This window comes from Balaenoptera ricei, chromosome 11, assembly GCF_028023285.1.
Source record: "Balaenoptera ricei isolate mBalRic1 chromosome 11, mBalRic1.hap2, whole genome shotgun sequence".
Taxonomy (NCBI): Eukaryota; Metazoa; Chordata; class Mammalia; order Artiodactyla; family Balaenopteridae; genus Balaenoptera; species Balaenoptera ricei.
In genome coordinates this window covers 103,460,123-103,472,689 of record NC_082649.1, presented here as the reverse complement: position 1 = coordinate 103,472,689, position 12,567 = coordinate 103,460,123, and the positions used below count along the sequence as shown (strand labels likewise).

Below are 12,567 nucleotides of genomic sequence, written 5' to 3'. Positions count from 1 at the left end.
ATTCCAACCCAGAAGGTGGTCCTTCCAGCCAGCCCCTCCGCCGCCCCAGGGGCAACCACTGCTCCTATTTCCAAGACCATAGATTCGCACTCCTGATTTAGAGTCCATATAAATGGCCATTTAAACGGTGGTCTGTGGTGCCTGGTGTTTCGGCGATCGCCCCTGGTTTGGGGCATCTCAGGAGTCCTCCATCTGTTTGTCTATTTTGCATAGTCCTCCTATGGATGTTCCGTCTTTTGGTTCTTGGGAATAGTGCTGCCATTCACATGCTTGTACAGTCCTGTGTGGGCGTCTGTTTTCATTTCTCTTCGGTCAATGCCGAGGCATAGAATTGCTGGCAGATCGTTTAAGTGGATTTTTAACCTTATGAGAAATTGCTGAACTGTTTTCTGCAGCCTCTGTGCCATTCCTGCCTCACCAGCCATGGAGGAGAGTCCTGGATCCCTCCAGCTGCCGAGTGGAGATGGGCCGGGCAGGAGGGGACACAGGGAGGAGACCTGCAGTCACCAGAGGGAGATGAGGGTGGCCTGGCCTGGGGAGCTGAGGACCTGGACAGCTGAGCTGCGTGGTGAGTGAATACACAGGCGCACGTGTTCCCTCCCCACAGATTTGTCTCCTGCACTGACACTGTCCCCTTCCCTGGGGCAGATCTGCTGTTCCCACCAAGGGAGAGGGGGAAGGGCACCCTGACGGCCTGCCACCCACTGACCACCACATCAAGGCAAGGGCTTCCTGGGATCCTCTGTGCTCCGGCCTTGTGCTGGGCACTGCCAGGGACCCCTGCCTACTGGGTGCTCCCAGTCGGGCTGAGATCCAGGCTGCTGGAGGGCAATGGGCAAAGTGCTTTGGGAGAAGGAACAGCATGGGGGAGGGAAAGGCGTGGGTGAAGGCCAGGAGGTAGAAAAGCCCAAGACACGCAGGCGGGAGGGTGGGCGAGCGTCCGGTTAACCAAAGGCTAGACTGTGTGCAGCGCTCTGTGTGAGTCTCCACTTACTGCTCACAACAACATGGCATAGGGGGTCTGACCAGTCTGGTTTTACAAATGGGGAAACTGAGGCACAGAGAGGTTACACGATTCCCTCTGGGTCACACAGCCCCTGAGAGATGAGGGTGGGATTTGGCAACAGATAGGAGGAGGGTGGGTGGGCGGGAAGCAGATTCCTGAGGCTAGATGTGCCGATAAAGCCTCTGTGGTGCCACCATCTGTCCGTCCACGTCCAGAGATGTGGACACAGCCGTGCCCAGGAGAAAGTGAACAGGATGGGGCCACTCGGCCACTCCATCACCATCCCTTCCTCTCTTCAGGGAATGAGGTTCTGAGAGGCAGGGAGGCCGGCCAGATGACCCTCGGCAGGGCTGGTGCCAGGGCCTCCCTGCACTGGCCAGATGGCCCAGCACGGCTGGATCCTAGCAGTATTTCAGCAGCTCTTGTTGGTTGCCTGATAGATGGATGAGACGAACTATTCCCTGGCAAGGGACGAAGGGTTTTGTTCAAAGCCCTGGATCGATTTTACGTTATTATTGCCAGCTGCTGAGAAAAGCATCATCGAGCAGCCTTTTCAAAATCTCATTCACTGCCTTTGAGTCCAGGGCCTTCCGTGAGCTCTCCCCGCAATCGATTTCTGTTCTTGGAATGGGAGGAGTTAGTCCCCACGGAATTTCAGGCCAGGATGCCGCTTCTGAAGGAAACCTCTGCCTGGGTTTCCTTGAAGGTCCCTCCTCCTGCCAACATGTTCACTTCCTTGGTGCTCACAGCCTTGTCCTGGAGCTTCAGACACCCCACCGTGGCAGGGGGACAGGGACGTGCACAAAGGACACCCGGGTCTCACACTCAGCCCTTCTCAGGGAACTGGCCGGGTGGGGACTGGCCCCTGGGGAGCCGCATCCCCATGTGGGGGGGTGGTTGATGCCTCTCGGCTCCAAGTGACAGTAGGTAAGTGCCCTGAGGTGGCTCCATCTTGCCACCTTTTCCAGAGAAAGCAGACATTCAAGTCTGTAAAATGTCAACTCTTCCAAACTTTCATTCACGGCAATTAACTCAAAATATTTTAGAGCGCAGTGGAGGCCAAAGAAGTACATCTGGGAGCCGGATTCAGTGCAGAAACACCAGCCCCCGCAAGTTTGAGACCTCTTGTCACAATGGCTCAATGAGTCCGGACTATGATCTCCTATTATGGATGAGGAAACTGAGGCCCAGAGAGCCGGCATGCAGGCCCAAGTCCCAGCAGAAGGGGGTTGGAAACTGGGGGTCTCTGGCCTCCATGCTGGCTCTCCCCACCTCACCCGGCCCTTCTCTGCCTCTTGCTGCTTCGCCTTGGGGTGGAGGTTGGAGCATTTCCTGGTGCCTTTCCTCCTCCTCCTCCTCCTCCTCCTCTCCCTCTCCCTCTCCTGCCCTCTGGGGTTGGGTTGTGGTCTGGCAACCACTAAAGGCCCCAGAATCCCTTCAGTTAAGAGTGTGTGGCCTCTGGAACTAGATGGCCTGCTGAGTGACCTTGGGCAAGTTACTTAATTTCTCTGTGGCTCAGTTTTCCTTTCTGTAAAACGGGGGAGATTAATAATACCAACCTCACAGGGTGGTTGCAAGGATTCGGCAGGTTAAGATATTTAAATGCATTGTGCAGCGCCCGGCATGTAGCTAAGTGCCATACAAGTGTTCGTTAAAATAAATGCAACGAACATTTGTTGAGTACCTGCTGTGTGCCAGGCCCAGGTCTCGATGGAGGTACAAAGGACAAGGTCCTGTCCCTCGTGGAGTGGATGGTCTAGAGGAAGAAGGCAGATGGTTGAAAGGGCCTCATCCGTGGTCCTGCACCTTGATAGCAGATAGCAGATAGCAGATAGCGTCTGCACTGCACTGGCCCACCTGGAGGTCAGCCGATCCAACAGGCCTTCCAAACGGCAGCCCTGGACATGCCACTCCCCATCACAGGTCCAGTGGCCTTCACTGCCCTTGCTCACTCCCTGCGACGCTCAGGCCCACGTTACCTTTGCTTAGGGCCCCCCACTCCTGCCAGCAGGCCTACGCACAGCAGATTCCTCTTCCTGGAACATGCTCCCTCTCCCCTCCCCTCCACCCTTGGGCTTAGTCACAGCCTCCTGGTGGTTCAAACCTCAACTCCAGGGTCACTTCCCTGCACTGTGACCTGCCACTTGGCGCTGTGTGCAGTGACACACAGGGGGTCTGGGGAGTTTTTGCTTGCCATCTGCTCCTTCAGCTCACGGGGGAGCCTCACGCACATCAGGAGAAGGGGACAGGGGTGGGGACGCAGTCGCTCGATCTCCAGCTTTGGTTTCCTCACCTGTAAAAGGGGGGCAGGTACCCTGAACGCAAAGGAGAGAGCTGAGGTGCCCAGAGTAGATGCCACCCGGGGTGGCTGGGGTGCTAGAGGCACTGCTGGTCCCTCGGTGCTTCCTGGAGGAAGGGGCGCCTGGGCCAGCAGAGAAGGGCAGGGAAGGCTCTGGAGGAAGGTGCAGGAGGGTATGTGCCAGTGTCTGGCTTGGCTGGAGCTGCCGTGGGGGCAGAGCCTCTAGAAAGTCAAGATGGCGCCAGAGAGCAGGAGCCTCAGTGAGGAAACCGGGGAGAGATGAAGGGTCACCCACGGAACCCTGCCCCTCGCATGCCTGTATGCCTTCTGGGGCCGCTCCAAAGAGGGTGTTACCCAGCGCTTTCAGGAGGTGGATACAGGCTGGGCCAGGTCTGGCAACGGGGATGGCTCTCTATGGGGCCTGTTTGGCATTTCTTCTTTCAACCTCAATCTAAAAGGTTCTCTGCACACAGCCTCCCAGGTGCAGAGACGGAGTGAGAGAAAGTGAGACCAGCACAGGGCTCAGAGAGGGGAAGGGCATGCTGGAAGTTCCACAGCACTTCCCTCAGGCCTGGCCAGGGTGTGGATGTGGAACGTGGTCTCTGAGGACCTGCTCATGCAAATAAGGACAAGAATAATGGCACATTCCCCATTTTTTAAAAATTTTATTTATTTTTGGCTGTGTTGGGTCTTCCTTGCTGCACGCGGGCTTTCTCTAGTTGCGACGAGAGGGGGCTACACTACATTGCGGTGCACGGGCTTCTCACTGTGGTGGCTTCTCTTGTTGCAGAGCACTGGCTGTAGGCGCGCGGGCTTCAGTAGTTGTGGCACTTGGGCTCGGTAGCTGTGGCTCGCAGGCTCCAGAGCATAGGCTCAGTAGTTGTGGCGCACGGGTTTAGTTGCTCCTCTGCATGTGGGATCTTCCCGGACCAGGGCTCGAACCCATGTCCCCTGCATTGGCAGGCGGATTCTTAACCACTGTGCCACCAGGGAAGTCCCACATTCCCCATTTTCATTTAAAAATAGACTCTCACTTGGCACTTATGTGCCAGGAGCTCTTCTGAGCTCTTTGCACTGTTAACCTTGGGTCTTCATAGCAGCCAGAGAAGATAAATTCCATTATTCATATTTCCATTTTACAGATGAGGAAACTGAGGTAAGGAAGAGAGCCTGAGTAGTCCCCCAAGGTCACCCAGCCAGGGCAAAGCCAAGAAGCCGGGGTGGTTTCACATCACTTTCTCAGGTCACCCTCTGGCCTGGGGGAGGCGGGAGGGTGGAGTGGCTGTGCCTGGTTTTGTGAGGGGGGGTTTGGGGGCTGCATACAGAGGCTCAGAGAACCTGGATGCCGCCCAGGAAGACGCAGTGGAGTGCTTCAGACCTCACCACTCAAGGAGCCCTGGCCCCACCCCATGAGCCAGGTGGGGGTGCCGAGTGGTGAGCTTGGTGGCTCGTGTTGGGAGGGAGCGAGTAGGCGTCGTGGGCTCTCTCGTTCCTAATCGGAAAACAGGAGGGGGCTGAGGACCCGCTGCACTCACTCCTTGGCTCCAGGGTTTGGAAGTAAAGGGCTTCCTCGAAAAGAGCGCTCTAAGGGGGTAGGCAGGGGACCGAGTGCTCGCCCGCCGCATGAGGGTGTGTGCACGCGCGCTCGGCGAGCCCGGGCTCTTTGTGTCCGAGCCCGAGCGCGCGTGCGTGTGCGGTGTGTGTGCGTGCGTGTGTGTGCGTGTGTGTGTGTGTGTATGTGTGTCCGCGTGTGGGGCGGGGCTCGCGCCCCGGCCCCGCCCCCGCCCCGCCCCCGCCCCGGCCAAGCTGGTATTTTTCCACCCAGCAGGATGGGTGATGCTGAGAGCTGCCTGCTCAGACAACAGACACGCGAGGTCAGGAAGAAGCCGCTTATAAATTACCGCTTCCTCCGCGCCGCCGCCAGCGCCGAGCTTCGGGTCCTGGCTGCAGCACAGCTCGCTGGCCGGCGCCGAGTCCCGAGGACCGCGAGCTCAGAGGCCGAGCCCAGCCTAGAGGGAGCGCCGAGCGCGGACCCCGCGGGCCAGAGATCGAGCCGGCTGGCAGCCCTCGGTGAGCGGAACCGAGCGCAGCCGAGTGTAGCGCCGCGGCCGCCCCAGGTACCGAGGGAGAGGGAGCCGGGCGCGCGGAGCCCCCTCCCCATCCCCGCGCCCCAGCTAGCCCCGACCTCCTCCCCGCCCAGGGACCCCGTTCCGGCGCCCCTTTCACCACCCAGGGACGGACGGAGGGTCGCCCGCTCAGTCCCCCCGCGGGGCTGTTATTGTTTCTCGGGCGAAGGGGCTCGGGCTTCTCGTGCGGGAGCCAGGTGTGTGTGTTTGTGTGTGTCTGTTCTGGTGTCTCGATCTCTCTGGGGGTCTACATGTATCTCCGTGTGTGTCTGTGTGTTTCTGAGGGTGGCTGTTTCTCCATGTTCCCAGCAGCATGCACTTGTGTGTCCCAATGTGTGCCTGCTGTTCTGTGACCTGGGCTGTGCGTGTGTGTGTTCTGGTGTGTGTCTGTGATACCTGTGTGGCTGTGTCTTCAGATGTTTGCTCTTGTGTGTCCTGGAGTGTGTCTGTGTGAACCTGTGTGTGTGTGACTGTGTCTCCGAGTACCTGGCTGTGCACGTGTGTGTCCCAGAGTGTGGCTCTGTCTCTGGGTCCCTGGTTTCGGACACTCATGTGCCCTCGACTGTACCCGAGGGAGTGTCCCCGGTGCCTAGGGGGCCACACAGCCAGAGCTGGTTCTCCAGGGCAGGCGCTGAGTGGGTAGAGGTGATAGGGCGACATGGCTCCAAGGGTGCTGCCTGTGTGCAGCGTGCAGGTGGCAGTGCCAACGTCCAGCAGCCTTCAGTGGCAGGATCCAGGCCCCGAGGGACAGCTGGGAGCCAAGTGGACAGCGGGCAGGGAGGGCAGGATGCATCCATCTCGAGACCTTTCCCTTCCTTCTGGGGGTTCCTCTTTTGAGCTGGAGGTTCTCGTCCCCCTGCCACTAGGAAAGCCAGAGAGAGGATCTCAGGGATTTCATCCTCCAGCCGCTGAGGTTCTGTCCTGGACCGGAGGGGGACCTCTGGGCTGCCCTTCCTGGCACTCAGAGGGAGGTGTGTGCTGGGCAGGGCCACCGGCCTGGCTATTTTGGTCACTGCCCAGCCTCTGCCAGATCCTGGCCTCCCCCAGGACCAGCCCCAAAAGCTTGGGAGGCAGCCTGGACCCCCATTTCCTGCCTGGAGAAATAAATCAGCTCAGTAACCGCCCAGACACTTGAACGGAGGGTCTTGGGGCTGAGGTTACGAGGCACGTGGCTCCATTTGGACTTGGGTGAATTGGCCCATGCTTTGGCACCGCTGATGTTCAAATAAATGTCATGGGGGAGATCTTTTTTAAATTTCTTTTTAATTTTTTCTTGGCTGGAAAGGAGAGGATCTCATCCAGAGTCTCCCAGCCAGAAGGAGTTTATTTTTATGAGAAAGAGCGGGTGAGCGCTTAGCAACCGCCTGCCTCCCTCTCGACCAGGGAGTCATCCGGGGAGTGTGGGGTGGGCACAAGGGAGGTGTGGTGTGGGGGCGGAGTGGGGGGAGGAATTTCATCAGGATGGTTTTGGGGGCGTTTGGAGGGGGCCCGAGGGCACTGGCTGAGAACCCACCATAGCGTAGTAGTGGGGGACTGGCTAGAGGTCGTGGGCCTGGCTCAGTCCCCTGTTGACCTTGGGCAAACTTTTTTGTCCTCTGTTTCCTCATCTGTAAAATGGGTGGAGTAAAGTGGCTATGGGGTAAGCTGAGACGAAAGGCAGGAGCTCTTCCCCAGGGAGCTGAGTCCAAGTACTGTGCCTCTGTCTTAGTCTGCAGGCGACCTTGGGTGATTCCCTCAGCCGCTTTGAACCTCAGCTTCGCTGTCTGGGCAGCAAGGACGCCAAAGCCGGCCTCACTGCGTCCTTGAGGGGATTGAGGGAGATGAGGCTGAATAAGCCTGTGGTAAGCTGTAAAGCCGGGCTCGGCTTTGGAGCTGCCGATTAGAGGGTGTCACGAGGTCCTAGGTCACTGTGGTATGCGGCAAGGGCCAAGGCTCACTCTCGAGCTCTTGTCCTTCGGGGATGCCCTTGTACTGACCTGTGGCGCAGCCACAGTCACCTCCCCTGCCCCTTCCCTCCCATCTCATCCTGCGGAGATCCGGTCCCATCTGCTTTGTGGAGTCGGGAGGCCCTAGCGAGCGGGTAGTGCCTCTTTTACAGATGGGCAAACTGAGAGCCGCCCAGAGGACTTTGCCTTGATTGGACAGCGGCAGGATTGGGCTTCAAAGGCCTTCCCTGGGCCAGCCGCGAGTTTGGGCTCTGTGGGGCTTTAGTCACTGATGTCCTGGGGAGTTGAAATTGGACCAGGACCTGAGGAGAACAAGGGACAAAGGCTCCGGGTCTTCAGGGTTGGAGGGTGAGTGCGTGGGCCCCATTGGCACCTGGATTCCACCCCTGGTTACTCATTCTCCCTTCTCTGTGCCTCTCAGGGAGCCCTGCCACTCTTCCTACTCAAGTGTCAGCCCCCCACGAGGCAGTGTGGGCTCTGGGGATGGTGTTTTCTAACTCACCGCCTATCAGCTTGTCAAAGGATTTGGGAGCCTGTGAGACTTTATCTGGAAGTCTTTCCAAAGGTCCCGAAATGATAAGACACTTGTGAGTCATTCAACACATTCCTGTATATAGGAAAGAGGTGAAAAATAAATTACAAGGAACACCTGGGATGCAGCCTGGTCACAGCTGGAAGGGGTCTAGGTGGGAATTCGGGTTGGCCTTGGAACCCCAGGGCCACCCGCCAGGTGTGGGCTGACCACCCCCACCAACTTCTGCCGAAGGTCATAAGTGAGGGTCGGATTCTTCGGGGCTGCATCTCCGAAGAATGCAATCCCATGTTGCAATCCCGTCTCCAATCTCCATGTTGGCTAACTTATCTTGGCCGAAGTGTTTGAATTTACAGGTTCTGGGGAGGAGCCCTGAGTGTGGAAATGCCCAGGGTGGCCTTCAAGTGTGAATGGGAGATCTTTTATAACATGCCTTGTTTCTTTGCTGTTGTCAGTTCTGGCCAGGCACCGGATTCGGGGTAGAATATTGGCTTTCGAGGAGCTCATAGCCCAGAGGGAGATGGGCAGCGCAGCAGCCGCTGTGACCATGCTGCGTGTGGGTGCCGGCGCTGAGCGTGCCTAGGTGGCAGGGTCGCAGGCAGGAGGCATTTCAGCTTCTTAGAGGAGGTGATGCCGGAGCTGGCAGCTTCTGTGGGCAGAGGAACTGGGTGCACTGGCATTCCGGGCAGGGGGCATAACAGGTGCAAAGGGACAGGGCATGAAATAGACAAGCGTGTTTGTAGAACAAGCCTCACAGGGACCCAGCTGGAGAGAGGAATAAGAGCCAGGTGTGGCGGGCCTTGAGCGCTGGGTAGATGGGGTTAGCCTTTATTCTGAAGGCAGCAGAGATAGAAATTGCATCAGGCTGGGTTTGGGGACAGCAGTGTCGGAGCCAGTTAAACCCAGGAGTCCAGGAGACCCTCATGGTGAGTGAGGAACTAGGCTGAGGTTCAGGACCGAAGGTGGCCGGGCCACTGCTAGTCAGGGCACAAAGCATTTTCCGTGCCAGCGAATCTTGCCCTGAGCTCTTTTTGTAAACATGGGGTGAAGGCCCGGACATGCTGTCTAACAAGTACACAGGCCATTAACTGTGCCTCTGACCTCCCCGGAGCACACAGCCCTGGCGCCTTGGGTGAATTACGTCTGTCCTGGACAAGGCTTCTTTCGGGGTTTCCCTGCCCACCTCACCTGCTCAGAGGCTCCCTTTGGAAACCTAAGCAGAGGGGCAGGGATTAGGGGTGGTGGGGAGAGGGCAGAGAGAATGGAAATTGCTCTTCTGTTTCTAAAAACCAACATAGAAACAACAAATCACCCAACACAGTCAAAGGGGGAGGGGGTGTGTGGGGAGGGGGCAGGTCGCCTTAACTCTAGTCAGGCATCAGAATTACCTGAGTGACTTTGTACAGATTCAGGTTCCCAGGCCTGGACATATGGAATCTGAATCCACAGGGGGTGGAGCCTAGGAATCTGTATGTTTAAAAGTTTTCAACTGTGACTGTTAGAAATATGTATATGAAAATTGAGATATAATTTGCATTCAGTGAAATGCAAAGATTCTGTTACAGTTTGTTGAGTCTTGATACACCCGTGTAACCATCATCCAGATGAAGATATAGAAAATTTCCAGCTCCCCTGGAAAGTTGACTTGTGCCCTTCCCCTCCCAGAGACAACCAGTTTCTGATTTCTATCACCATTAGTTTTGCCAAGCCTGGAACTGGATGGATTTGTATGGTATATACTCTTTTGTGTCTGGCTTCTTTCTGCTTGATGATTTTAAGATCCGTTCATGCTGTTGAGTATATCAGTAGTTCAGTCCTTTTATTGCTGAGGAGTAAACCATCATATGGATGCCTCACAGTTTGTTTATCCACTCTCCTGTGGATGGACATTTGGCTTGTTTCCAGTTTGGGGTGATTATGAATGAAGCTTCTATGAGCCTTCATGTACAAGTCTCTTTGTGGGCATATATTTTCATTTCTCTAGGAGTGGAACTGCTGGGGCATAGGGTAGATATTTGTTAACTTTATGAGAAACTGCCAAAAGGGTCTCTTTTAATTATGAAAACAATAGACCTCAAGCAATACAGCACTGTACAAACAAAAGGTGATTCTTAAAGATCATTTTTTTAAAAAGTGCAATCTAGTCTTTAGTCGTCTGTCCATCGTCTCTATCTTCCTATAATAACAATAAAAGCCTTTAAGATTATACGTTTTCCTCTGCGTACAGCTTTGACTGTACCCCTCAGATATCTAGATGTACATATATTCCTTTTTATTCTTTTTAGATCAGTTTTCATTTCAGTTTTGATTTCCTCTTTGACCCAGGGTTATTTAGGATCATCTGTTCAGCAAGCTAGCTGTAGTTCTGTTTTGTTGTTAACGAAAATGACATCATACTGTTCTTGGTTCTGCCACTTAACACTATTCAAACAACAGACCATTGTGGAACGGTCGCTTGTCAGAACATACAGCTCTCCAGGCCATTCTGAACAGCTAGTCTGCATGTGGGAATCACTGACCGAGTCTGGCCTGTCTTAATCACCCCGAGTACTGCCACCTTAGTGAATGAAACGCTTCCACCCAATGGCTTTGAACTTAATCTGAAGGTGGGCAGAGAAGCAGCCCAAGGCAGCTCAGTACTCTGAGATGGGAAGGAACCAATACTTTTTCAGCACCACTAGGTCCTATCTCCCTTCCTGCATTTAAGCCCTGTGCCTGACTTGGGGGTTCTTACCTCCATCTTCTAGAAGAGTTCATCCAGTCTCAGAAAAGTGACTTACCGCCCCTCACACAGCTGGGACCTGGGAAGGAGAACCAGAACCACTGCCCATCCTCGTTCCACTGCGCATGCTTTTTACTGAGCACCTACAAGGTGTCTGGCATAGGGCCAATGCCAGAGGGAGGGATAAACAGATAAAACAGCCCCTGGGCTCAAGTAGCTCACAGTCTCACAGGAGGGGAGAAGATCTGTATCCGGAAGAGGTTAATGAACAATCCCAGCAGGTTATGCCAAGGGCAGGGAACCCAGGGAAGATGTCAGGGAGGGTGCGCAGTCCACTGGCTGGGAGTGTGGGGACTTTGGGGTCATGGAGTTAAGCCTCCCTGCCCACCCACTTAATGGATGAGGAGACTGAGGTCCGAATGAGGCCTAGATCAACAAGAGGGCCATTATTCACAGACTTAAGGTTCTCCCCCTCCGCACCCCGGCCCACCTGCCATTCAGTGCTGATGAAGTTAAGCACAGTGTTTCTACTTCTGTCTCAAACTTTCGATGACTCTCTTCACAGCTCTCCGATCCTGATTGTGTCACAGCGGTGGGAAGGGGGATGGAAGGGCCAAGCCATACTGATCCGAACGATTCCTTGGGCTTGGCCGTGCAGGAGACACCTGCAGCATCTGGAACAGGGCTTCCTGGGCAGCGGGACCACCTGCTCAGGGAGGAGCGGGGAGCCTGGCTCTGGTGGGCAGCTCTGGCCACTGTGTGGGACGGAATGGAGGCAGTTGTGAGAGGGCTGGCGAGTGTCCCTGCTGGAGGGCGGGGCAGCTGCCTTCTTGTTCCGCTCACCTTGGGTCCTCACTGGACAGACACCAGCCCCCAGCTTTGCCCCGCCCTCCTCCACTGAGCGGAGGCTGGGACCACATCTCTGTGGGGTCCCTAGTGTGGACGTTCTGAGAGTTTTTTCCTTCCCACCGCTCTCCTTTGCACACGATGAAAGAATTCTACCATCCACTTTCCTGCAGAAAGTCCTTAACACAGCCAGGTTGCTGTCACCTGGTGGCGGTGGAGGGGTGTGGTTGGCCTTGGGTTTCAGCAGAGTCATGCTTCCTGGGGGAAGGGCTTCGGAAGGGGGCGGTCCTGAAGGCTCTGCCCTTTTGCCCCATGGCCATTCGGCACCTGGAGACAGAGGGCTGCTCAGCCCTGATGGTGGACTCAGGCCGTGATTTTAAGAACGTTCATTCTATCACCACATGGCACCTGGTGTCTCCTCTCTGGGTGGATGCCACCACAGCTCAAGACAGCAAACTCCTCCCCAGCCTCCATGCCTCCTGGGCTCTATAGCGTCGGGGGCCAGCTCTCAGCATGTCTCTCTCCTGCTCCCAAGCCTTCTGTGGCTCCCTAGTGCTTTGTGAAATCAAGTCCAAACTCCTTAGCCTGGCATTCAGTGCCCTTCCTGATCTGGCTCCTGGCCAGTGTTTATTCTCATCTGCCACCACTTCTCTCTGCTCCCTGTGACCTGGCTGCTTTCTGCTCTCAGCCCGAGCCTCAGGCTCTCAGCCCTGCCCAGACCTCAGCCCGAAAGGCTCTTCCTCCCTTCCCTCCGAATTCCCACTCTTCGAGGGCCAGCTTGAGGCCACCTACTTCATGAAGTCTTCCTGGAACCCCTTAAAGGTGCGTGACACATCTTAAGCACCCAACAAAGATTCTCTGAGTCAAAGTGGACTTAACCTCGCCCTGCTCTGAGCCCCTGTGGACCTTTTCTCTGGCTGAAACCCAGACCTGTGTGGTCTTACCTTTTTTCCAGCCACCTGACCAGAGGCACATCAGGGGAGTGACAGATGCCCCAGCAGCCAGCCAGCACGGGGCCTGGCGCACAGTAGGTGCCCGGCACAGAAATAGAGGCCGTCTGATTCCCTCTGTCCTGAAATGAGAGCCTATG

At 55.9% G+C, this 12,567-nt stretch overlaps 1 protein-coding gene across 3 annotated transcripts in view; it reads left to right on the top strand.

Annotated features, from left to right (window-relative positions):
• Positions 1 to 5,158: 5,158 nt before the first annotated feature.
• SLC6A6 (solute carrier family 6 member 6) overlaps positions 5,159 to 12,567 on the top strand; it is a 79,957-nt gene continuing 72,548 nt past the window's right edge. For 2 of the 3 annotated variants that reach the window (XM_059940457.1, XM_059940460.1), the window contains exon 1: positions 5,282 to 5,422. The gene's annotated coding sequence lies outside the window, so the exon portion shown is untranslated. Of the gene's footprint in view, positions 5,423 to 12,567 lie in introns of all 3 variants that reach the window. The other variant, XM_059940458.1, reaches the window with a different exon arrangement.